Below are 26,325 nucleotides of genomic sequence, written 5' to 3' on the forward strand. Positions count from 1 at the left end.
TTAGTAACGGAGAATACCCCTTACAAGGAAACAGATGAACACATAACATCAGCGTCTGACATGTGAAGTTACAAGTGCAAGTTACAAGTAATACCGCCACTAGCTTTGTAAACAGCATATCTGTCAAGCACCTGTATACACAGGGGATTGCAGTACGTCACAAGCATATATCGCTAACTTAGTTATTAAGCTTAAGTCTTGATTTGACACCCAAAGTGCGACAGGGGAATGGAGTACATCACATAAATCTTCGTTCGTTCAGAGGAATGTGTCACATTTCATCACACATGAGATGGAAGTCCTCTGATGAACGATAGGCTTACTGTTAACAATCGCAAGTAGACACTGCTCTACGACCCACATCGAACGAGAGGTTGTATACGAGTCAAACGCAGGATATGTCAGACGTTCAGCCCATCCTGATGGAACATCAGGAAAAAAATGTTTAAGTGACCCGCAGCAACTCCCCTCCCCCCCCCCCCCCCCCCCCCCCCCCGCCCCTCTCTCTCACTCTCTAGAATGCATCATCAGTCTACCATTAAAGTGCACCTCATTACAACTCCATCTTAACCGACCTATCCATCCACTCTATGTCGTTCTTCAATGCAGATGCAAGTGAGTTTAGAGGCAGATGGTTCTCTGTCTTCCTGAAAAGCGTAAAATATAGTCGCAACTCACCAGTTTCACTGTTACCTCAATAGACGTGCAGGAGAATGCTGCCTTGATGGAAAAACGTGTTTCCATGGCTGCCTTCACATCCATGTCGATGTTTTCTCGGATACTTCTTGCTGTCGCATGCTTGTTCCCATGTTCAAAATTACTCTGCGTCAAGCAGAAGACTCGCAAGTACTTTCTCAATTTCCTCGCATTTCGGTGTATATTCTATCAATATATACGTATTATCCGTAATTCCGTCGATTTCGTTATGTCAGTTCTACGCATGTGATTATGATAATCTCTCATTCCGTTTTCTAAAATTGCTTGTAACTGTAGTACAGCTGCCCACACCTAGCACTGTTTCCCACTATTTCCCCCACCATCTCAGATGGTTAACAGTCCCTTCTTGTAGTAGTACTGTGTACTAGGTCAGTTGGACGCTAGATGGTGGTACTACCTCTAATAAATAGTGCATGCAAAATCAACACTTATGTTTAGCACATGTTGAGTCCTCTTGACACCAATCCCTAGAAAGAGGTGGCCGTCAGATGACTTAGGTTAGTGGAGGTAGCCCAACTGCCCTTTCTTTCCTGCCATTTTCTTAAGTTAGTAGAGATAGCCGAACTGACATATCTTCCATCCAAAATTCAAACTTCCTTCCAGTTTCTGCAAAGAGATGGCTGTTGGATGAATTAGGTTAGTGAAGGTAGCCCAATTGACCTATTTTACCGCCATTTCCTTAGGTTAATAGAGGTGTGTTTCATTGTCCTGATGGATTTTGAACTCCTCACCAATTCCTAGGAAGAGGTGGTGGTCAGGTGACTTAGGTTAGTGGAGGTAGCCCAGATGACCTTTTTTCCCCAGTCATTTTCTTGGGTTAGTAGAGGTGTGTTGCATTTCCTGATAGAATCAAAACTTCCTGCCAGGGGGTCGTGGCTGGGGGGGGGGGGGGGGGGTAGCCTCCCCCGAAAAACCCGCCGTCTTTGATAATGGTACTTGTATCATCAGCTGGCTGCCATCTTGGATGACATCATACGCTGATGCGAAGTCTACAGGCTGCCATCTTGGATGACATTATCGCCGCCTTCTTGGATACATCTGGCAACAAAGGAAAGTGGGTTGGCACTACTACTACTACTACTACTACTACGAACTGTCAGCTCTCAGACAGGAAGTCACAAATCCAGTCACATAACTGAGGCGTTATTCCATAAACACGTTATTTCATTACAATCCACTTTTATAGGTAAATGTCTTGCAAAATGAATGAGAAAATCACACTTACATTTTCTGTCTGTATTGTAATGGTTACATGGTTCAACGCAACCGCTACGCCCGAGCACGAGTCTGACCTGGCGTTATAGCGGAATGCTGACGAACTGTGTTGTCAGTACACGCTATAGTCGTATTGTGTCGCTGGCAGCCTGCAACAGGCACACCTGTAAGGTGTGTGCCTGTTGCAGGGCTGCCAGCGACACAATACGACTATAGCGTGTACTGACAACACAGTTCGTCAGCATTCCGCCTATAACGCCAGGTCAGACTCGTGCTCGGGCGTAGCGAGCACGTTATTATTGTACTTATAGAAATAATGTGGTGTTGGTTAATAACTCTTAGTTCGTGTCTTCCTGTGCCTCATGGACCCATTGCCAGCAGTATTCCTGACAAATACCAAAGGAAGCCCTCGGCTGAGGACAGAATAATCATAAACGCCTAATAGAAGTGGTGTCGGGAGGTGGATTAATTATGGAAATCCTACCGTCCTGAGGAGTTGCAGTGACGTGTGAACTTCCGAGAAATTCCGAGTTCCGGGCGCATCTCCATGGCGAATCAGCAGTAGCAGCTGCATCCTGGACGTCATGCGACAGCACGGAATCATCCAATGTCGGAATTCAGATTAGTCTATTGAAATTTGTCTACAATATGAAAAGCAGTGATGCATTTGTAAAACTTTTGCAGTAACAGAGTTATTTTGCTGCTGAACATAAATCAGTATGGCACAACCTAACCAGGGTGACACGGCCGATCTCCAAACCATTACAAACGATTTGAAGAAAGAGATTCAGCTATTGAAAGCAGACAGCAATGAGCGCAAACTTCCACATGGGTTGAACGATAGCCCTTGCAGTGCGGACCCATTTGGGAATTTTTCAGTGTTGTCATCAGTACCAGAGTATAGGAAGACGTAAATGTATTCTTACGTAAACTTACGTTGTTGGGTTCGTGGACCGATTCCGATAAATTAGCGGTTGCTAAATTCAGAAACCTGGGAGCCGCAGGAGTTTTAGCAGCGCGGAGCCCACTTGCGTGTAATCAGAAGATCACAATGAATTCAAAGCAACACTTATTCAGAGATTGAAAAGCAGATTTGCTATCAGATTGTACAGAGAGCAACTCCGTAGGCCGCGAATGCGACGGGACGAATCTACTTAGTTTGCCCACAGAATTCGAAACATTAACGCTCAATCATACGAACTGGACGAAGACGAGAATGACAATCGCATTCAATTGTTCGAGCTTTAGACGCATTCAGTCACGGGTTGTTTGTCGGGGAAGTAAGCAAAGCTGTCAGACCGGCGTGATGTCAGTCCTTTCAGGACGCAGTAGCAGCAGCAAATGTTGTCATCGTGGAAGCATTAAGACAGCCGAATGATGTCCGAAAAGAAGAGCATCGCGTATTCAACTCAAGTGCAGAATGTTACAGATGTAGCTAGCCTGGTCATAAAATTAAAGACTGTAAGGAGAAGCGAATTTGCTACAATTGTGGGACATATGGCCACGTATCAAGAGATTGCCGCAATAGAAGAAAGAGTAATGCAAGAAACAGAATACTTGGCAGACAATTAAACGAGTACGGGGACGTACGGGCAACCTCATCGTCCGCCCACTACCCAAGACAGTGATTACTGTTAGCTCCATCTAAAATCGAAGCGTTAGTGACTTTGAAAACTGCTATATATCATGACTGACAGTCCACGCTACTTAACTGATACAGGATCAAAGACCTCACTAATGTGGTATTGCATTGACAAAAGCGGTAAGTCAAGACTGCGACTCTTAAAGGTACGCGGGATAAACGGCGGGAAGTTGCGTAACCATGGAGAGGTTGACGTAGAATTGAGTTCAGGCCATGAAAACTATACAGCGAGAGTGCAACTAGTTACAAACAATCAAACGCACTACGACGGTGTACTTGGATTTGCTTTCCTGTCCGCTAATGGACCAGTGACATTTCTCGCAGGTAAAACGATCAGACGAGGAAATCATTGTTCAGATCGTACTAGAAGGAGCAACAACACTGGCGTCGTGGGATCGATCAGCCCAACCGACGCATCAGTTCAAACCCTTCCGAGTCGATGTAGAGACGGATCACCCTCAGAAAATTCCGTAAGGAGCAGAAAAAAAAACAATCTGTGTCGAAGCCAAGTCACCTAGCAACACAGAAGGAGCTCTGTTAATCACAGAGAGGCAGGATCAGTGCGAGTTACTGGACAAAAGGCATTGTTATGTTGCCAGTAGCGTTGGCGTAGCTATAACTTGAGACAGCATGTAGCTGAAGTCCCTATAACAATAACGAGCATGAGGAACGAAGACGTTGTGTTGCCACAAGGAACGAAAGTTGCTGAAGTGTCGAGCATAAGTAAAAGTGATGTCCAAATGAAGTTTCAATGGCGCAGTTAGGAAGATAGATTTTTGCAGTCGTACCGAAAAATTGCGGTCGGGATTCGACATTAATAATGAACCAAAGACAAGATTTCGCAGAACATTTGAGAGTTGAACAGAACATTTTAGCGCCTTTTTTATTAGTGTGTGCAAATCTTTAACGAGAGATTTCCGATTTACGTGCCACTCATCCGGTTCAGTATGGTATACATACTGAAAATGCAGCAACTATCACTCGCAGACCTTGCAGAATACCATTCTGTCAAAGAGATCTGGTAGAAGAAATATTTACAGAGCAACTGGAAGCCGGAATTATAGAACCAATAAACAGTGCATATCCACCATGGTGTCCACCGTTTGTCACTTAAGAAGAAATCTGTATCTGGAGAACCACAGTTCCGTTTTGCGTGGATTACTGGTCTCTGAAAGTAGTAACCAGACCAGTCATTTAAGCCTTACCCAACCTCCAATAACTCCTGGATTACTTGGGCAATGCCAATTTTTTTCCGTTTGTGATCTAATAAGCGGATATCATCAGCTCATAGTACATCCAGACGATACAGCGGAAACATCGTTTGTTTCAACAGGATTGTGTAAATACTTCCGTATGTCATTTGGACTTCGCAGTGCGCTGGCCTCTTTTCAACGCCTGACTCCAGGCGGCCGGAGTGGCCGAATGGTTCTAGGCACTTCAACCTGGAACAGCGCGACCGCTACGGTCGCAGGTTCGAATCCAGCCTCGGGCATGGGTGTGTGTGATGTTCTTGGGTTAGTTAGGTTTAAGTAGTTCTAAGTTCTAGGGGACTGATGACCTCGTTTGTTAAGTCCCATAGTGCTCAGAGCCATTTGAACCATTTTTGAACGCCAGACGAATTCGGTTTTACGAGGGCTCACACCAACACACGCTCTTGTATACCACGACGACGTAATAATTTTCGGTGAAAACGTGAAACGGCATACTGAGAGACTTCAGTTTTCAAGAGTATAAGAAGCGCAAATCCGTCCTTGCCATTAAACAGATGTCACTCTGCACAAGATCAAGGTGATGGCCTTTATAACTACTCAAGGCGTCCGTCTTGATCCAAAATTAATTCAAAGTCTCCAGAATCTCCCGGAGTCACAGAATTGAAAGGAATCATTATCATTCTTGTGATCAAAGCATAATTTTGAAACGTATAAGATTTACGCCTACCCTGTCAGATGGCAACAAGGAGCCCTACATGTCACGTATCAGCTAAAGGACTTCTTATTGATCATTATAAATCTAAGGTAATTGTTACTTCTAAATGAGCATGATTTGTATATACGTAAACGTTCTCGTAAGTTGATTTGCTCAGAACCGGCAGTATTTTTAGACAGTAGCTGTGAGAAAGAATTGTTTATGAGTAATCCTCTGAGAGATGTTTGCCCAAGGAAGTTAATACATTTGTATCAACCATTTATTAGCCGATGTTCTGAAGGTACAATTCACTCTCAATTCGACTATTGATGTCACATTTACATGCCCAACTTCTGGTACACCGGATCAATCTTTCACACTCAAATTGAATGGCAGTGGATTAACTTAATATGTCACCCACTGTGGTTTATCTTGTGATCTGTTTGATATCCCTTCTGTATTGCCAACCACTTTTCATTCGGCTGGAAAGCTCCCATTAACAAGGAAGTTCCCAGTTTACTGTAACGAATCACACATGCTAACATATGCAAGGAATTCCCTGTCCAGTTTTCCCAAGGTTAAGTATGTCATTATGGATTTTCAAGGAGATAAAATGGCTACTAACATTGAGCAAAAGTTCATTCAAGCAGCGAATAGGAGTCCTTTTAATCCTCAAGTAAAGTTAATCCATGCTTAATTCTCAGTATTGTTCTTCGATTTAGAAATTTGCCTTGTGCACCACATATTATGTACCCACTCATCAGCACCAACCGTTTCGTTGTCAGAAAATGAGACTAACGTTGCAATGCCTTATGATGCGTCTCCATACACAGTAGTCGCGTCGCGATGCTAGCCTGCTGCACAGGCAGTACTGTTCCAACGTTCGCAGTTTTCACGAGGAATTTGGATTCTTCGGCTCACAATGAAGCCTTGGGAAATCCATATTTGTTCGAGGCAGTGCGTCAGACACAGTTAAGAAAGGACGTCGTAGCGAGCTCCTTGTTTTAAATATCCTTATAGAAATAATGTGGTGGTGGACGTAATGCTCCCACTAATCCTGACAAATACCAAGGACAGCCTTCACATCACAAACACGTTAATTTTTCTTAAGAATGGTGAAGGCAATCGCTAAATTCATAAATCAATTAGTTGATGAGAATGTGAATTTTTTATACAGTCTACATGGTATTGTTCATGTATATTTCAAAAAAGAGATGTAAGTCGCTTACTATGATATTTAATAGTTTGAATATGTTCTGCTAATGTTAGAATATTGTTGGATCCAAATATTTTGACTTGCGAATATCATAAAAAACACTAAATATATATATATATGTTTCTGTGCAAATAATGCTAACAAATTATTTTGATTTCTCCAGGGTCTACACTCACAGACCAAGACACTCCATAATGAATGAAGCATGAAATCTTCTAAGTATCTGGAATTAGTTTTTATTTTTCTATTAAAAAACAATTGTTGCAATTGGAGAGCCTAAAACCACAAAAATCAACGAATTGCAGGCTAGAGCAAAACAACTAAAATGATATTCTAAACTGAGATAACAAGAAGTTGTTGACATTATTAACAATAACAATAATACTATTAACAACAATGAGGCAAATGAACTACAAACTATACATCAATTTATTCAAATGGTTTATCTCCTGGTGAAAATTCAAGTTTTTGAACATTTTATAATCTGCATACAAAGCGTGAAACACATTGATATAGTTTTTGAATATATTAAAAACAAAAATCTGACAAATTTGACTGGAATTACATATAGTGTGATCTAAAACCAGTTGAATCTTTTATTAAAGAATATCAGGATGAAGTAAGTTGGCAATATATGCCAGAATTTTGAAATATTTCCCTAAATTTTGCAAAGGAATTTATATTGTATTGACAACGTCATAAACAGGAAGTTTTCTTCTTTGAGATTAAAGTGAATAAATTTACACTTCAATTGTTGTTCTGTGAATTGATGTCTTTCAATTACTTCTGCTATATTTTGATCATTATGACCATTTTCATCATTTTTAAATGCAGTTCTATATTATGTGAAATGTAGATAAAACCTGTATCTTCCAATAGAGAACTGTGTTTCTGATTTTTCTTTCTTCGAACTGTTGATGATTGTTACAATAACTTCTTGGTTCATGTAACTAAATTAATTTCACATCAAAATCAAAATCCACAAACTTTTCTATTTCATTTTTTGAGTTTAATGTTCTATGTTTTGGTACTAGAGTAGTTAATCCACTTTTATTAATGAATACTGCATGAGAGTGTATATATTGATCTATACTGAGATATATTTCCATTCACTGTACGTTTTCATATATTTTTCTGTAGTGGGATCTGATATTGCGTTTCTTGTATTTGTCATTTCTGGAAGTTGTGCCACATCATCTTTAAATCCATGGATTTTTTTTACATCCATTACCACAAACATGTTGTTATTATTGAAGGTACACTTGTTGATGGTGAAGCAGGTACTGAATCAGTAATCTTCAGACTGCACCTGCATCAGGTGGGTGACTGACACCATTCAATATATATATAATTTTTATTATATTCTTATTTTTATTGATAACAACTTTATATATAGATCAGTTTTATTAATAAATATAGTCGATTTTTTTCCTTTCAGTACCTCCAAACTAGAGAGGTTTAAACTAAGCATGTAATATTTTAAGCAGACAAATGAAGATACTTCAATATTGTTCTTCATGAAAATAGTAGTTACTGCGCCAGGTGAAGCAGCCTTAGGGATGTAGACAGGTAAAGAAAGTAAAGCAATGAGATGTTTGAACGATTATGTTTGCTTAGAAATTCAGATTCAAACTGAAGACTGCTCTGCTGTCACCAGTGTAAGACTGTTTCGACAGCTCCCAGGATAACACATAACTTACTCAAATGAGAGATAATGTATTTACTGAAGCATTAATGATATTTCAGCACACATACAGTCTTGAAATAACTGGTGAGTTTCGTAAAGAGACTTTGAAATTGACGAATAATTCTCAATGTGGCATAAAACATATACGTACTGACTATAGAACTACTATGTACAAATGGGATAAGAAAAATATACAATATTATTGTGAAGGTACAACCAAAAAGGTAATACAAGTAGCAAAGGTATCATTTCATTTACGGCAAAAGTATGCTTAGACTCAAATTCATGAAGATGACAATAATTCTGCGATCATAATTACAAATGATAGATGTGTACATAATTATGAAACATACAATCACCATTAACCAAATGACTGGGATGGAAAAGTCAATGTGTTAAGTCATGCATTTTTCCATTTCCGATTAATGATCCTTTGGAAATGCATATGGGCAGTGAACAGTTGTGGTACTTTGAGACTGATGGAACTACACTAAAAGATAAAACAAATCTGTTTGATGTTTTGGTGCATGAAATTGGTCACGCATTAGTTATAGAACACAGAGGACACAGCTGTCCCAGCGTTTGGTCAGCGCCCAACTAATAATTAATTGCGTAACACTTACCACAAGATTTACAAAAAATAGATCGAATGTATCAAAGAACATGTGGTGAAATTGTTTCATTTGTAGGCAGTATGGTATACACACACATCAAAAACAGTTCTGCGTCATCCTGGTTCCCAGAACTCCTAAATAGAGACGTTGAGACGTTGACTGTGGATACTGTTATCACAGACACAATCCCTTTGACTGTTCAGACCCGCCAAAAGATGATAACAACCACGCAGTGCCTATTAAACGGAGGGGGTCTGACAGCCGATCAGTTCCAGCCATTCCACCAAGAAGGAGGTGCACAGTAGTTGTTGTCTGAAGTTCAACCATGCCTAGACAGTCAATCGCGTTCGTAGTGTTACTTTGTGCCAGGCAGGGCTCTCAACAAAGGAAGTGTCCAGGCATCTCTGAATAAAGCAAAGCGAAGTTGTTCGGACATGGAGGAGATACAGAGAGACGGGAGCTGTTGATGACACGCCTAGCTCACGCCGCTCAAGAGCAACTACTTCAGTGGATGACCGCTACCTATGGATTATGGCTCTGAGGAACCCTGAAAGCAACGCTTTTCGTGCACCCATCAGACGTCGTCTTACGACTCAACTGTGGGCAATAGGGTGCATGATGCGCAACTTCACACCCGACGACCATGGCGAGGTCCATCTTTGCAACAGCATGCAACGTGGTACAGATGGGCCCAACGACATGCCGAATGGACCGTTCAGGATTGGCATCACGTTCTCTTCACCGATGGGTGTCGCATATGCCTTCAATCAGACAATCGTCGAAGACTGCTTAGAGTCAAACCGATCAGGCTGAGCGCCGTAGATACATTGATCAGTGAGTGCAGCAAGTTGGAGGTTTCCTGCTGTTTTGGGGTGGTATTATGTAGGACCGACATTCGCCACTGGTGGTCATGGAAGGCGCCGTAACGGCTGTACGATACGTGAATGCCATCCTCCGACCGATAGTGCAACCGTATCGGAAACATATTAGCGAGACTTTTGTCTTCATGTACAACAATTCGCGCCCCCATCGTGCTCATCTTGTGAATGGCTTCTTTCATGATAACGACATCACTCGACTGAAGTGTCCAGGATATTCTCCGGGCATGAACCCTATCGAACATGCCTGGGATAGATTGAAAAGTATTGTTTATGGACGACGTGACCCACCAAGCACTCTGATGGATCTAAGCCGAATCGCAGTTAAGGAGTGGGACAATCTGGACCAACAGTGCGTTGATAAATTTGTGGATAGTAATACAGGCCGTCATCAATTGAAGAGGACGTGCTAATGGGTATTACAGGTACCGGTGTGTAGAGCAATCTGGACCACCACTTCTGGTGGTCTCACTGTGTGGTGGTACAACATGCAATGTGTGGTTTTCATGAGCAATAAAAAGGGCGGAAATGATGTTTATGTTGAACTCTATTCCAATTTTCTGTACAGGTTCCAGAGCTCCCGGAACCGGGGTGATGCAAAACTTTTCTTGAAGTGTGTTTCAGTTCATTACAATTCATTTTAGGATATAAAAAAACCACTTTATAGTACAGAATTATGTCAAAATTTTATATTCAGGTAAAACATATACATTTCTTACAGATTTTTTCCATGCGGTGATGAATGAAAGTAGTTTTAAAAATAAAATGCAGTAAACACACGATTTTATTGATTGCCTACAGGAATGAACATTAGATTTGCGTACGTTAACGGATTGTTGTATTTTTTGAAGAATTCTACTTTCAATGGATATAATGAATTCACAACAAAGTACTTAGACCTTGTACAGCTTATTTATTTTTATTATGTAGTGATTTTAATAAAACATCACAATTAGTCCCCCGAGATATGGAATTTAAGATACAGTGCAAAAACTAGAATAGTTATAAAAATCTAAAGAAAAATTTTATGCAAATGGAAGCCATCCAGAAAGTGCCGCAGCAGTCTTCGGACTGTGTCCAGTGGAAATTTTGTAAGTACTGCAATACTGAGAAATCAACTGATGAATTTTAATTCACGGAGATACACAAAAGACAATTTTAAAACGATGTGTAGATAATGTGTATCATGTAAGAGTAAACAATGAATAACCAATTCCTTGCGCGGGAACAGTATTTCTACACAATATTATAGAAACCACTTACATTGGATTCCGAGTGATGAACATTGAAAGATATTACTCTCGATGAGAAAAAGGTGAAGAACAAATTGATTCATCCTCAAAAAACAATTTTTGTCAGGAAATTAAAGATTTAAGTGGTTTTATGCAAACCCATCACATAAAGATAATTTTAATAATAAATATTAATAAGTGTAAAATAAATTTTTCAGAGAATATACCAAAATTAATAAATCTCAGAGCCAACTGAAACAGACGCAGACACGGTGTGAAGACTGCTTTGGCTTTAGCCCTATGGTGTAACTCAAATTTTAAAAACCTATTAAATGTTATTTTTCGCAGACGGAGCAATTCACGATTGACCATGTTCACGATTATTGCAGAAGGAATATTATAACTAACTAATTACAATCAACTCAGTGTTACTAACTAATTACAATTCCGCGCAAAAATTCTGGACGTCATACGAGCTGAAGCATTTACTTTGGCGTGCAGCGCTTGTCACTCGCTGCGCGCCACTTCAGCCTCACACAACGAACACCTTGAGTGCGAGGTAGTAAGTTCAGTCGCTAGTAAGACTCATCTGAACGTGTTATGTTAATAAACCTGACAGGAAAAATATTAGCTAAGCTGTGTTTCAGATGAAAGACTTGTATGTTTAAAGTTGCTTATTCTATTTACTCGGGTACGAATGCATTTACCAAGCGTGTCATTTACTGTCTAAGTCAATTTTGCCACTGTTCAATTTGTCTTCAGTCTAGTCCTCGAGATATTTAACACTCAAAGCGTTTTATTGTAATTGCATTACTTTAATCCCATGAAATTTACATTAACGTAAATTGGTTTCTGTCATTCGATCTGTAACGGCTTATGATTTTACTGTTAACCGTCGTATAATAATCCCTGGAGAGCTGCATTAGCGTAAATCGACTGCTGCTATCTGATGTGTAACTACTAATCACTATAGGGACAAGCTGTTCAGGGAACTGTTATTTATTCCTAGTTTGTTGCTTTTACTGACTGTATCTGTATCAGAATTATTGTATCAAGGGCAAACCTGTGCCTCTTTGCATGTTTGGTGACCACTCATTTGGTAAAATTTTTCATTATACTTCTTATTTCAATTAGTTGTTATGTGAATAAAACTTTGTATGCAACAAAAGGTGACTGCATTTCTCCCTGCCCCCAAGGTCCAGTTCATCCACTTAGTGTCCTTCATGGGCATTTCATGAGGCGCTGCTGCCCCCTTTGTCAGAATATCTGTACACTGTTTGCCAATTTACAACATACATACGATAGTATACCGTACCCGTGGCCTAACTATAGCGTCTTTGATTAGTAATAAAAACGTTCTCGGTCAGTGGTTCGAGAACTGCCGACACGGTAGCTCAGCGTGTTCGGTCAGAGAACTGGTTGGCCTCTGTAATAAAAAAACTGAGTGGAAGGATCAATAAACGAACTTGAACGGATGTCATGTGACGTCCGCAACGACCAAAGACAACGATCAACAACGAACAAATTGAAAAAGTAAAAAAAAGATAAAACACCGTCAGGGCTTAAATTTTTATTAATAATCGACATTGGCGAGCGAAGGCTTCCGGCATAGGAAGTCACCCTCATTCTGCCAATGGCCTTGTCAAAGACAGCGGAGAAGCGGGCAGAGGTTCAGGACACTCTTCTCCTTTGGGTTTGGAAACAGTCGCTAAATGTGAAAGAATCAACAATGATGAATGGCATAAGAATGCAGAAGGCATTGGAAACAACTGCCTGTTATTGGAAAAGTGTCATTGCGATCTCTCCATAGGAAAAATATTCCGGAAAAGTCGCTCATTCAGATCTCTGGGAGGGGATTGTCATGGAGTAGGTTACCTTGAGAACAACACTGAATAACCAAAGAAACGATAACGTTGTAAGAGTCGATGTCAGAGGTTTGAACATAGTAGAGAAGCTAAAAAATCTCGAGAGGGAAATGATAAGGCTCAAACTAGATGTAGTGAGGGTCAGTGAGGTGAAATGGAAGGAGGAGGATGAGTTCTAGTTGCACACATGTATAGGGTAATATAAAAAAAATATCAGAAAAAGGTATAACGGGACTAGGAATCGTCATGAATAGGAAGGTAGGACACAGTATTATTTACTGTGAACAGATCAGTGACATTATTGTCCTCCAGAAAGAAAAGTTCACTCTCAGATGCAGTGTGCGTTGATATGAAGCTTCATAGCAGATTAAAATTGTGTGCCACACGGAGACTCGGATTTTGTACCTTCCCTTTACATAGCACGTGCTCTACTGACTTTCTTTTTTTCCATTTTTGTTCGGTAATGTTCATTACGTTCGGGGCGGACGTCACATGACATCCAATCAGATTTATCGTTGATTCCTTTACTTAGTTTTTTATTATTATTATTACAGAGGGCAATCAGACCCCTGGCCGAACACACTCAGTTACCGTGCCGGCGACTGAGCTACCCACACTCGAATCACGACCCTTTCTAACAGGTTTACTTCCGTATTACCTCCTCTCCTACCTTCCGAATTTGACAAACATTCCTGCGAAACCTGCACGACTAGCACTCCTTTCTTCCACGAATGCAGGAGAGGTTCTGTGAAGTTCGGAAAGAGGGTGTCGAGGTACTGGCAAAAGTAAAGCTGTGAGGACGGGCCGTGTGAAGTGCTTGGATAGCCCAGCCGGTAGATCATTTGCCCACGAACGGCAGATATCACGAGTTTGAGTCTCTGTCCAATACACAGTTGTAACCTGCGAGGAAGCTTCATATCACTACTGTTCTCATTAGAATAGAGAACAAATGAACACGGTTAACAATAATTCAGGTACACATGCCGACATGGCAAGCTGAAGATAAAGAGAAAGAGAAAGTATATGAGGGTATTGAAAGTATAATTCAGTATGTAAAGGGAGATGAAAAATCTATTAGTCGTAGGGGAATGGAACGCAGTTGTAGGGGAAGTATTAGAAGAACGGATTGCGGGAGAATACGGTTTTGGTACAAGGAATGAGCCTAATTTAGTTCTGCAATAAATGTCAGCTCATAATAATATCTTCCAGAATCACAGTAGGAGGAATTTTACTTGGAAAAGACCGGGAGATAGGGGAAGATTTCAGTTCGGTTACACTATAGTCAGGTCGAGACTCCGAAATCAGATAGTGGATTGTAAAGCGTACTCAGGAGGAGACACTAACTCAGGCCACAATTTAGAAATGATGAAGAGTATGCTGAAGGTTAAGAGATTACTCATGAAGAATCAATGCGCTCTCTCTCTCTAAGAGTATAGATGCTACGAGAAGGAATAGATCAATAGGCTGTTCAGCTGAAGGTGAATGGACATCTATAAAAGAGCAACAACAGAACTGAGAAAGAGACTTAGGTACAAAGAAAGTAACTGCATAGGAACCATGGATAACAGAAGAAAATGGTCAGGAAAATTCAGGAACACAGAAATAATAGTTACTTCGGAATGCAATGAACCGGAAATGTTGGAAAGCTAAGGTGAAATGGTTGGAAGATGGTGAAAAAGTCGAAAAAGAAATAATTGTTTAAAGTACTGATTCAGCCTATAGAAAAGTCAAAACGATCTTCGGTGAAATTAAGAGTAAGAAATGTGACGTTTAGAGCGCAAAGGGAGTTCCACTCTTAAGCATGGAAGAGAGAACAAACGTGGGGAAAGAGTACACTGAAGGCCTCTATGAGGGTGAAGCCTTGTCTTACTATGTAATAGAAGAAAAATCGTGAGTCGATGTAGAAGAAATAAGGGATCCAGTATCAGGAACAGAGTCTAAAACAGCTTTGGAAGATCTATGATAGAATGAAGCGGAAGGGATAAATAACATTCCGTCAGAATTCATAAAATTGTTGGAAGTGGCAACAAACGATTATTCTGACTTCTGAAAAACGTCATCCACACAGTTTCGAAGATAGGAAGAGCTAACAAGTAGAAGAACTTTCGCACAATCAGATTAAAAATTCATGCATCATGGTTGCTTACAATAATAATATACAGAAGAATGGGAACTTAAGTTGAGGATGTGTTAGATGACGATCAGTTTGACTTTAGGAAAGGTAATTCTTATGTTGTGACTGATAATGGAAGTAAGACTGAAGACATATCAAGACAAGGTCAAAGTAATTCTCGGCCTTGAAAAGGCGTTCGACAACGTCAAATGCCGCAAGGTGCCCAAAGTTCTCAGAAAAACACGGGTATGCTATTGGAAAAGACGGGTAATATACGACATATACAAAACGTCTAGAACATGTAGAGCCTACCATCTTTACACAATAGTAATCAAAGAACTGTGACTGACATCCGAACAAGAGGGAACTAACATGCATCGAGATTAAAAAATAGTGCATTGATATTGACTAGGCACTACCCAAAATCTGGATTAGCGTAATAAAACCTGCAAAAAAGGGACTAGTGATAGCTGCGCTCAATCGTTCATAAAATGTAAAAATCAAGAAGTAACAATAAGAGTGGCAGACTAAGAACGAACTTCTCGGATTAAAAAGGATGTAAGACAGGAATGTAGTCTTTCGGTCCTTCTGTTTAGTTTACGCATCGAAGAAGCAAGGACGGATGTGAAAGGAAGTTTCAAGAGCGCAATTAAAATTCAATGTGAAAGGATATTGACGGTAAGACTCGCTGATGACATTACTATCCTTAGTGAAAATGAAGAACAATTGACTTTCCGGTGAATGGAATAAACCGTGTAATGATTACACAATATGGATTGAAAGTGAACCGGAGAAAGACGAAGGTAATGAGAAGTAGGAGAAATGAGATTGGCGATCTCGAAGTAGATGAAGTTAAGGAATTCTGCTACCTAGGCTTTAAAGTAACCAATGACGGACGGAGCAAGGAGAACATCAAAAGCAGACGAGCACAATCAAAAATGTCATACCTGGCCAAGAGAAGTCTACAAGTACCAAATAAAGGCCTTAATTTGAGAAAGAAATTTCTGAGAATGTACGTTTGGAGCACAGCATTGTATGGAAGTGACACATGGACTGTGGGTAAAAACCAAGACAGAAGAGAATCGAAGCATTTGAGATGTGGTGCTCCAGATGAATGTTGAAAATTGGATGGACTGTTCAGGTAAGGAATGAGGAGATTCCGTACAGAATCGACAAGAAAAGGAATATGTGGATAACGTTCACAGTAAGAAGGGACAGGTGATAGGATATCTGTAAGCACCTCAGTGAATAACTTCCACGGTATAAGCGGAAGCTGTACGAGGGAAAAGCTACAGATCAAGACAGATACAGGAATAGATCCAGCAAATAATCGAGGATGTAGTTTGCAAGAGCTACTCTGACATGATGAGGTTGGGACAGGAGGTAGACCACTTTAAGGTGAATACGTATGGTGAAATTCGTCAAAAAGTGACATTTTCTGATTATTATCTCTTAATTATATTTGACCTCATCTGAATAATTTGATACATCATTTGTTGCTTAATTCGAAATTTTCATTATTTGATAGTTAATAGTACAAGTGTAGAAACATGAGTCATTCTACACTGACTTCCTTAAGCATTTCTGTCTCTAGCACTATTCAATCTAGAAATCTGTCGTTTTCAGCTATTTATTCCTGGAATTCATCATAATTGTCCATGTTAAGAGGTTTTATGCAGTGTGTAAACAGAAATGGCGGTATTGCACATGCATTATGTGGACACTCTAAAAGGTAAAGTGAAACGTAAGATATAAGAGTTAATGAACACTAGCAATATAATGGAATTGCAATGAGAAACAATACACCTGACCCGCAAGGGATTAAAAGAGCAATGTGAGCTAAACTCTTCCACAAATTATCAACTGATGAAACACCAATGCAAGGTCTTTGTCCGCCTGATGCTGATTCATGGAATAAGTATCGCAAAGCCCAGGCAGCGGGTACAGAGGAACAATTTAGGCACAAAAATAGTATACCATCTGCAGTGATGGAGGCTACTAAACCAATATATACAGAGTTAGCTCATCCTGAGCGTTTTTCCATATGTCTCCTTTGTCGAACGGAAAACCTCAGTGAGCCTTTGGATAATGTCATTTGAACCCGGTGTTTGTGACGCTATGAAATCATTTAATGGTGGTAATAAGGGAAGAATTGGTGTATTAGAGCAACTTGGTGTCACTCCAGGAGCCAACACACTGCAAACCTTCCAACGAATGGATCGACTTAGGTTCATGAAATCCCAGAGTGCAGCAGAGGGAACGACTAAGGAAGCAAGAGGCAAGAAAACTTTTAGGTTTGCAGGATTATCAAGAATAGGGTACAGACAATGCTGGCAATAGACTTGGCCTTTTTCTAGGAGAAGGCATACCTCCATATGTGAGTTAATATCAAATGAAACGTTTGAACTTTATTTCCTGAAAATTACTTTTTTTAAATATTTGACCCATTATCTCAGGAACTATTATAAATAGGTCTACTTATAAACTGATGCTACTAAATCAGCGAAATATTTCTACCTATAACGGCTTTACACTGACAGATGCAAAAGGGGATTAATAAAATTGAACAGAAATATTTAAAAAAATCATAATTAACTAATTATTGGTCTGTATATTATGATTCTGGTTCAGTCATCAGAAAAGGAGTGAAACGATACTTCCCAAAACTTTTAGATCTGTCTGTCAGATGTTCTGAGGTAATGAGTCATCAATATTGCTGATTTTAACACTGTAGGTACAGGATTGACGTACTCCGCTTAAACCAGTCAGAAGATGATGACTCAAGAAAAGCTAGAGAGAATGGTGCAAATTGTTATGGAAGAGTTAAAGGCAGCAGTGCGTTCCCCAGGATTCACGTCAGAAGCGTTGGATTTTTAGACGGGTCTCAGACAAGGTGGAAATTTTCCTCATAAGTTCTGTTTATTGTTATCTTAGAGAATGTAATGATGCAGGGAGCATGAATAGGTTGGAGTAAATATGGATGGTAATTTCAATTGTCTCGCATGTGCAGATCTTATAGTATTACTTAGTGTATCAAACTATAAGGTGAAGAAAATAGAAAATAGACAATGACGATCAAGGCTGCTTTAGTTAGGAAGAGGATAAGAGGAGCAGGAATTGCCTAGGGATGGAATGCGTGAAATTCAGGTGAGTTTACCAGTTCAGATAATTGTGATCTTGGTGCACCAGCAACAACAGCATAGAAATGGACACCAAAGAAATAACAGCGCATGGAATGAAATGCCTGTAATCCTTCAGGCAGACGCTCACCTCAAAATCAATATAATCGAATAATGAGGCTATATAATACAGTGATATACCAGAGACCTAGAACATGATGAAACGAGAAACGGTTAAAACTATTAATATCTGAAAGAACAGTAATGGGGAGGACTACGTGGGTCCGAGCCATGGATAAAGGATGAGGGAGAAGGAAGAAAAAAGAGGGAACCTAAATCTTCATGCAGTAACCAACAATACTACAGAAGCTGAGAAGCAAAAGAACCCAGTGGGAAGGCCATGCAGTTCGTACGCCAGAAGAGAGACAGGTGAAGAAAGGACTTGAGGGGAAACCAAAGACCAGACGCTCCACAGGACGAGCAAGGCGTAATTGGGTGGACGACCTACTGAAGGTCCTGGAAGCCTGGATACTGAAGACACCTATAGCTACCGAGCACAAAACAGAAAGCAGTGGAGGCAGTTCGTGGAAGCAACGCGTCATCTGCAGGGCCAGTGACTGCTGCATACGTATACATGTATGTATGTATGTATGTTCGATCTCTGTATCTATGTTCGAGAGCACATGTTATTTTAACCAAAACCTTAAGTGATGTAAGTTCGTGCAGCTTGCACAGGATAGAGTAGCATGGAGAGCTGCATCAAACCAGTCTCAGGACTGAAGACAACAACAACAACAACAACGCCCATAGGTGTTCAGTACTATTTTTGCGTTACTGTCGTGTCATATACCTCAAAATCAAAACGAATAAACACAAGCAACTGAAGAATTATTATGACAACGTTAAAGATTTTAACAATTTCATCTGGCCAATCACGTGGAGGAATAGCGCATCTTCTGCAAATGTACTTCACTTAAACATGCCCAAACAAAATAAAGTAGAACAGCGACATTCATTAAAAAAAAAGAGTTCAGCTACTTCTTCAATGACACACTCATTAATTTCAACACTTTACACTGCACTTGTGAATCGCAGCATAAAAATATTCATGCAAAGAAATCTCTGGCACGAGCAACACGTTAGAAACCGCGCACCTCTAGACGATGGACAAGGCATGTTACAAGTTTAAAACCTCTTACTCACTCTACTGTGCAGTATTTCGTTCAAAAATTGCTCTGAGCACTATGAGACTTAACTTCTGAGATCATCAGTCTCCTAGAACTTAGAACTACTTAAACCTAACTAACCTATCACACACCCATGCCCGACGCAGGATTCGAACCTGCGACCATAGTGGTCGGCGGTTCCAGACTGTAACGCCTAGAACCGCTCGGCCACCCCGACCGGCCAGTATTTCATGCTCTGTCATTAAGGGGCTGTAGTAATGAGGAGCGAGTGTTAAGTTTACCATACTATCAGAAGGTCCTAACTGCGTTCTATCAGTATTAAGGCCAAAATTTTGCACGGAATCAATTTCTGTCACTGAGTTCTTGCTAGGCAGATTTTTTTTTTCATTACAATGTGAGGTCAAATTGGTGACGGTTCCCTGTGAGCGTAAGGCGACAGCAGGCATTGGCCGCACGGTAGGCGTATTACACCTTAAAGCATGTTTTAGCTGTTTTCCGATGCTAAAGTACATCTCAGCCAGAAAGGGACACCTCAGTTGTTCGAATTTGGGTCCGATCTTCCTGGAATGTCCGAACAAGTGCAGAGAGTGAAACTGCTTGTAGTTCGTACGTCCAACGTTAGGCTTGTGACAGGAAAAGAGCGGGCAGGTCTACCTGCTTACCAGGAGTCAAGTCAGAGATGTAGAGGAGGTTCTCCTGGCAGTGACTGAGTGCATTTGGTGTTATCGACTGCTGATCATGACTCATGGCTGTACGAATGACGTCTGCCACCGCGGATAAGAACTTAATCAAAAGGTTTATATTTCAAATCCATTGGAATTAAGTACGTTAATAGTTGATATCTGTGCACCGTTCAATCTTTCGACCACCTTTGTTGTATGGGAGCGAAAGCTGGGTGGATTCAGGTTACCTTATCAACAAGGTTGAGGTTACGGATATGAAAGTAGCTAGGATGATTGCAGGGACTAGTAGATGGGAGAAATGGGAGGAGGGTGTCCAAAATGAGGAAATAAAAAAAAACTGGGAATGAACTCTATAGATGTAGCAGTCAGGGCGAACAGGCTTAGATGGTGGGGTCATGTTACGCGCATGGGGGAAGCAAAGTTACCGAAAAGACCCATGGGTTCAGCAGTAGAGGGTAGGAGGAGTCGGGGCAGACCAAGGAGAAGGTACCTAGATTCGGTTAAGAATAATTTTGACGTAATAGGTTTAACATCAGAAGAGGCACCAATATTAGCACTGAATAGAGGATTCTGGAGGAATTATATAAGGGGGGCTATGCTCCAGACTGAACACTGAAAGGCATAATCACTCTTAAATGATGATGATGAAAAGTTGATACCGTTTTCAGAGGTGGTTCGTATCTACACGTTCACAGTTGTCTCGCAAACGGGTCTTTTTGCGCACCATATTCGCTGGAAAGATTTCGCTCTTTCTGGAACTGCGGTATATTTTCACCTGTCAGATTCCGCTACTAATTACGTTTTACCCTTTAAATTCAGAGTAGAACCCTAAGAGGACATTTGCGTTGCTTGTTTCATAAACCGGCTCTTCATGTTGGTAACACAATATGTGAGAGTAAATCACGAAAAAAGTGACAGAAAGCATGTAGCAGCTCTAACATTTGAGGAAGAAACCTACAACGTACAGTTCTGTAGGAAGACAGATTCGGCTTCCACAATGGTGCACTGCAACAAAGATGAAATTTTATAACCGCCTGTGCCTAAGGTAGATGCTATTCTGGAACATACTGTAGAGGAACAACAATCGAAGTCTATAACAAATAGGGATAACGTATAACAAATAGGGATAACGCTCGTCTTGTGTGTGACTGAGCAATTCTGTGAGCTTCTCAAGCCTTTTCGACGAACAGAGGATCATATTCTTGGAAGACTTGCTGAATGCCGTGAGAGGGTACGAGTTGCGCAGCATCGACGTTAGCGCAACCAGGTAAGCAACAGACGTCAAGACTGTCAGTAACGTACATCATTTTCTTCTGAGCTTCCACCAGTCCGCTGTGTTGCTAGAAATAATCGTGTTTTGCCGGCCGCTGTGGCCTAGGGGATCTAGGTGCTTCAGTCCGGTACCGCGCTTCTGCTACGGTCGCAGGTTCGAGTCCTCCCTCGGGCATGGATGTGTGTGATGTCCTTCGGTTAGGTTTAAGTAGTTCTAAGTCTAGCGGAATGATGACCTCGGATGTTAAGTCTCATAGTGCTTAGAGCCATTTGAGTCATTTTTTAATCGTGTTTCCTCGGAAAGAAACAATGATAATATTTATATCATGGCGGTATATTCGTGATAAGGTACAGTCGAGGTACAATAAGGAATCGAGATTAAATCAACTGTTATTTATCGCTATATTTGTGCGAGTATGAAAAGTCACCAAAAGTGAAGTCATTAAACTTTTAACTCTTCTTCGTCTTTGCCAGGACGACAGCATTTTGGGTGTTATCTTTTGTAAAAGGGCGAAAGCATATTACAGATTTGCACTAATCACGTTTAATGAATGCAACTTTCCGACAGATGCGTTAATTTTTATTATTACATAGCCGAAGACATGCTTCACTAGCATTTAGGAATAATGGCGAACAATAATGTTTGTATAGGTACGAACATGGGAGCTGTCAACTTATGTAGTATCGGGGAGTGAAGTGTAATGCAACCTTCACGAAATATTTTTTCTGGAGCTAAAAGAATGTAGAAGCAATCTGCAATTGCTTCATGAGCTTTTTGCTTTGCGATAAAGGCAGACATTGCAAGACGGGTACAACACCACCGCGGTATGTGTATGAATGTACATATAAATATTTGTTCATTTCCCCAATATTCTTTCATTATCAACATCATCTGTTCCCCTCTATCCGACATCTTGTCGGGTTGAGGTGTCAATGGTACTTCGCCACTTTACTCGGTCTTTCCACCATTCTTCTTCCACAATTTGGTTCCATATCACGTTCCTCCTCCTTAAACTCATCTTCCTTGTATCAATCTATCTTGTTTTCGGTCTTCCTCTTGGCCTCTTGCCCGCAGTCTTCGACTCCATCATTTTTCTTGGTATTCTTCCTTTTCCCTTCCTCTTCACATGCACAAACCATTTTAATCTATTCTTTCCAATTTTCTCTGTCAACTTCTCCACTCCATTTTCCTTCCTAACCTCTTCATTTTTCACTCTGTCTCTCCTTGTCTTCCCTAGCATACTTCTCAAAACTTTATTTCATTGAACTATATCCGACTCTCCTCTCATAGTCATAGTCCAAGCCTCTGAGCCGTAAATCAGTAAATAAGTCTTTTATAGCACCAGCTTGAACCTCATTGGCACTTCCCTTCCCCACACCAAGCCCCTCACACACTAGTAAAATATACTACTCTGTTGTGGTCTTTCGCCAAACCAGCATTCCCCATTAATCTACTTCCCAAATATTTAAAGTTGACCACTATTTCAATATCTAGTCCCTTAATATGAATTTGACCCCTGCCCTCTCTATCCCCTCTGGTTACCACTATGGTCTTGCTTTTCTCCACACTAAGTTTCATTCCATATTCCTCTACCTTATAATTTAGAATGTCTATTTGGTTTTGTACCTCCTTATGCTTGTTCCCCGCACCACAATATCATCCCCAAATAGTAACAGCTTCCTCTCCCTCTATGGGCTTCTTTCGTCTCTTCGCCTATTTCATCCATCACCATTATAAATAGTGGTAGTGATACCACACTCCCTTGTCTTAGTCCCGTAACATTCTTAAACTATTCAGTTCTTCCAACTGGTGTCTGCACACAACTAGAGCTTTTTTTCATGCATGTCCTCGATGACTTCAAATGTTTGCTTTCCAACTCCCTTTCTCTTCAAGGTGCCCATACCTTTTCCCTGGGAACACTGTCATATGCTTTCACTAGGTCGAGAAATGTCACCACCAAATCTTTCCCATACTGCCAATGTCTAACCATCAACTGCCTCATACTAAACAATGGGTCCAATGTTGATCTTCCATGACGGAAGCCATACTACTCCTCTTCTAACTGCCCTTCCACTTTTTCTCTCGCTATTCTTTCCGGTGTCCTCTCATTATTTTTGCTACTTGGGATATGAGTGTGATCCCTCTTGTTCATTTCACGTTAATTACACTTCGTCAGAAATATACTATCACTATTATTGTTATTATGATTGTTACAGTTGTGATTATTAGTATGCGATGTTGCAGTACAAATATTTGGTAGAAGATCGGAAAAGATGTGGCTGTTCGAACGCATTACGACAGACTGCCGTCTTGCCCCGTTTCACTAACGCCACAGCTGAGGTATACAACAGGTTGGTAAAAATTTGAACCTCTGTTTCCCGAAAATATTCAGGGCAACAGTTTGTTACCGTAAAACAGGGTTACTTTACCCTTAAAGGCTACTTTGGCAGATTTTTGGCCCACTTTAACAAAGCAACAATATTCGTCTAAACGGTGCGGAGCGCACTTGCGTGACCTTGTGTAGTGGGAGGGGAGAGTGAGGGGAGTGGGTTGTGTTACAATCACGTGATTCAACGACTAGACCAAGCGTGTTCGACATTGGCATTTGTAGTGTAGCGCATAAATAAGGATTTGTACTGTTTAGAGCCTACCTTTTGATAATCACAACGGTCAGAACGTACAAAAGAAAAATGTGTGCCCGAAATAACAAAAACTACCGCGACGCAAAAGCCATTGAGGAAGCTTGAGCTGGGACTTACCCAGACAGACGCTGACAAGAGGTAAAAGATTAATAGGAGCACCGTTCTTAACAGGATCTATCACAAAAACAAAGGAAAGCTAGGCCATACCGTTGTTTCGATGCCTCAGGGGGAGAAATCAATACCACATACATTGTGTGTTCTAGCAGAGTGGTGGTTTCCTTTCACAAAGGACGTTATTCGAACCACACTTGAAATATTTATCGACAAGGAAGGCAGAGCTATAAAGCAGTGGAAAGACAACTTGCCAAGCTATGACTTTGTAAACGAATTTGCATCTGAGAACAACCTCACACAGAGTCTGTCTGCAAACATCAAAGCTTCAAGGGCATCAGTGGGTCCTAACTAAATTGAAGAGCTCTTATGAAAATCTGAGACCAGATTTAGATAAGACTAAGACACGTCCTTCTCAAATTTATAGTTATGATGAGACGAGTATTACTGACCACTCGGGGTTGATAAAGTCCTAGTTGTTGGATATGAACCTCCGTGCATATCCAGGGACACAAATAAGGAAATGAAAAATCTGTTATTGTTGATCTGGCTTCTCATTTTTCAGCTGAAGTAGTCAAAACTGCACTAGAGACAACATTTATCTCGCAACGCTGACACCATACTCGACGCACGTGACGGGCGGAAGGTTCTGAGTAACTGGAGAACAGAATAAATAATGGGGCGCCGTCAGAAAGCCACAGCTTCCCATGCTGCTGAAGGGATCGATGGATGCATTGGCTCCTCATATAAAGAAAAATCTACAGACCTCCTTCAGAACTACAGGTCTTTGACATTTTGATCCAGGAGCCATATAAAAAAAGTTTCGGTCTTATTGCTCAGAAGAAACTGAACCCGTCTTCAAGAGCTATCTGCTGGAGTCTTTAAAAAAGAAAGGGCTACGACTCTGAAAGTATTCGACACAGAAAAGGAAAGAAAGTCGTTCTTAAACCAGGTAAGAAGATACCTATAACAAGCGAAGATAACCCAATAGTCGATGACGCCCCAGAAATCGAAACTGATGTCTCAGTTTTGGAAACGGTCTTAGCTGTAGAGGGTGATCTGACCTTCACATCAATCCTCTAAACTTCTGTGCTGCCTGTGACAGACGAGACTCTTTCCGATGTAAACTTTTTTTTGGCTAATTTGTCTCACAAAATGGGAATAATGAGGAAGAAGAAAGACAAGAAGGACCAAACCACTGTTACATTTGCAAGTCTGACTTCCGGTTCTACCATCATACTGATGAACTGGATTTGCTACATCACTTGCAAAAATCGGATTTGCAGGGCATGTGTAACAAAGGCTCAACCAACAATGCATACGAATGTAAGACGTGTGGGCATGCAGATTAATAATTATTTTTAATTATCTATTGTTGATCAAATTTATGTTTATTGCTAAAATTGATTGAAATAATGCCGAAGTTAAATTTGATTACAAAGACAATTGAAGGACTTAACATGCCTTCAATTGTACCTTAAGTATTATTGTGTTACATATTTCTTTAATAAAAATGACGAATTGACCACGAAACCTCATTTTTAATTTAATTTTCACTGTATGCCCAAAATATTAATATTTTTTATCAAAATTATGTCAAAGTAGCCTTTATGCTCTAAATCTTTGACAGATTTCAATGCCGAAGAAACCTCACACTTTGGATAAATTTTATATATTGATTTTCATTTTATAACGAAAGCAAACATTTTTCTGTTGCACCATAAAAATGATTAGTTTTGAACGTAAGAAAAAATGTAACCACTAAACATCTTCCGAAACATGAGGAAAGTAACCATGTTTTATGGTATTTCTTAAACAGCCACGGCAGTCAGTCATGAGTGGTTTTACGCCACTGAAGACTCCCTGTAGCATTTCTCGCTCCTGCAGTCATGATTATTGTCCATCAGAGCATCCTACATACTGTATCTGACAACTGACATCATTACAAAGGACTTAAATATGACGTCAAGAAGGAATCTGCGTAAGTGTAAAGGTTCTCTTGTCAACGTAGTCGGTGCGGAGTGTTAGTGATAGCAATCAGTGAGTACCATCTTAAACGTAAGACGCACTATGAACAGTCAGAATCACTTTGTGTGTTGCTGTGTTGTCACTAATGACCTTCCACGAGAGAAATCTGCGCTGGCTGTGAAAAGTACAGTCCCTTGTTTTGTCGGCGACCAGTGAAGTTCTGTTTTGGCGGGATAGACACCTAGAGTCTCACCGATA

Source organism: Schistocerca gregaria, chromosome 3, assembly GCF_023897955.1.
Source record: "Schistocerca gregaria isolate iqSchGreg1 chromosome 3, iqSchGreg1.2, whole genome shotgun sequence".
Taxonomy (NCBI): Eukaryota; Metazoa; Arthropoda; class Insecta; order Orthoptera; family Acrididae; genus Schistocerca; species Schistocerca gregaria.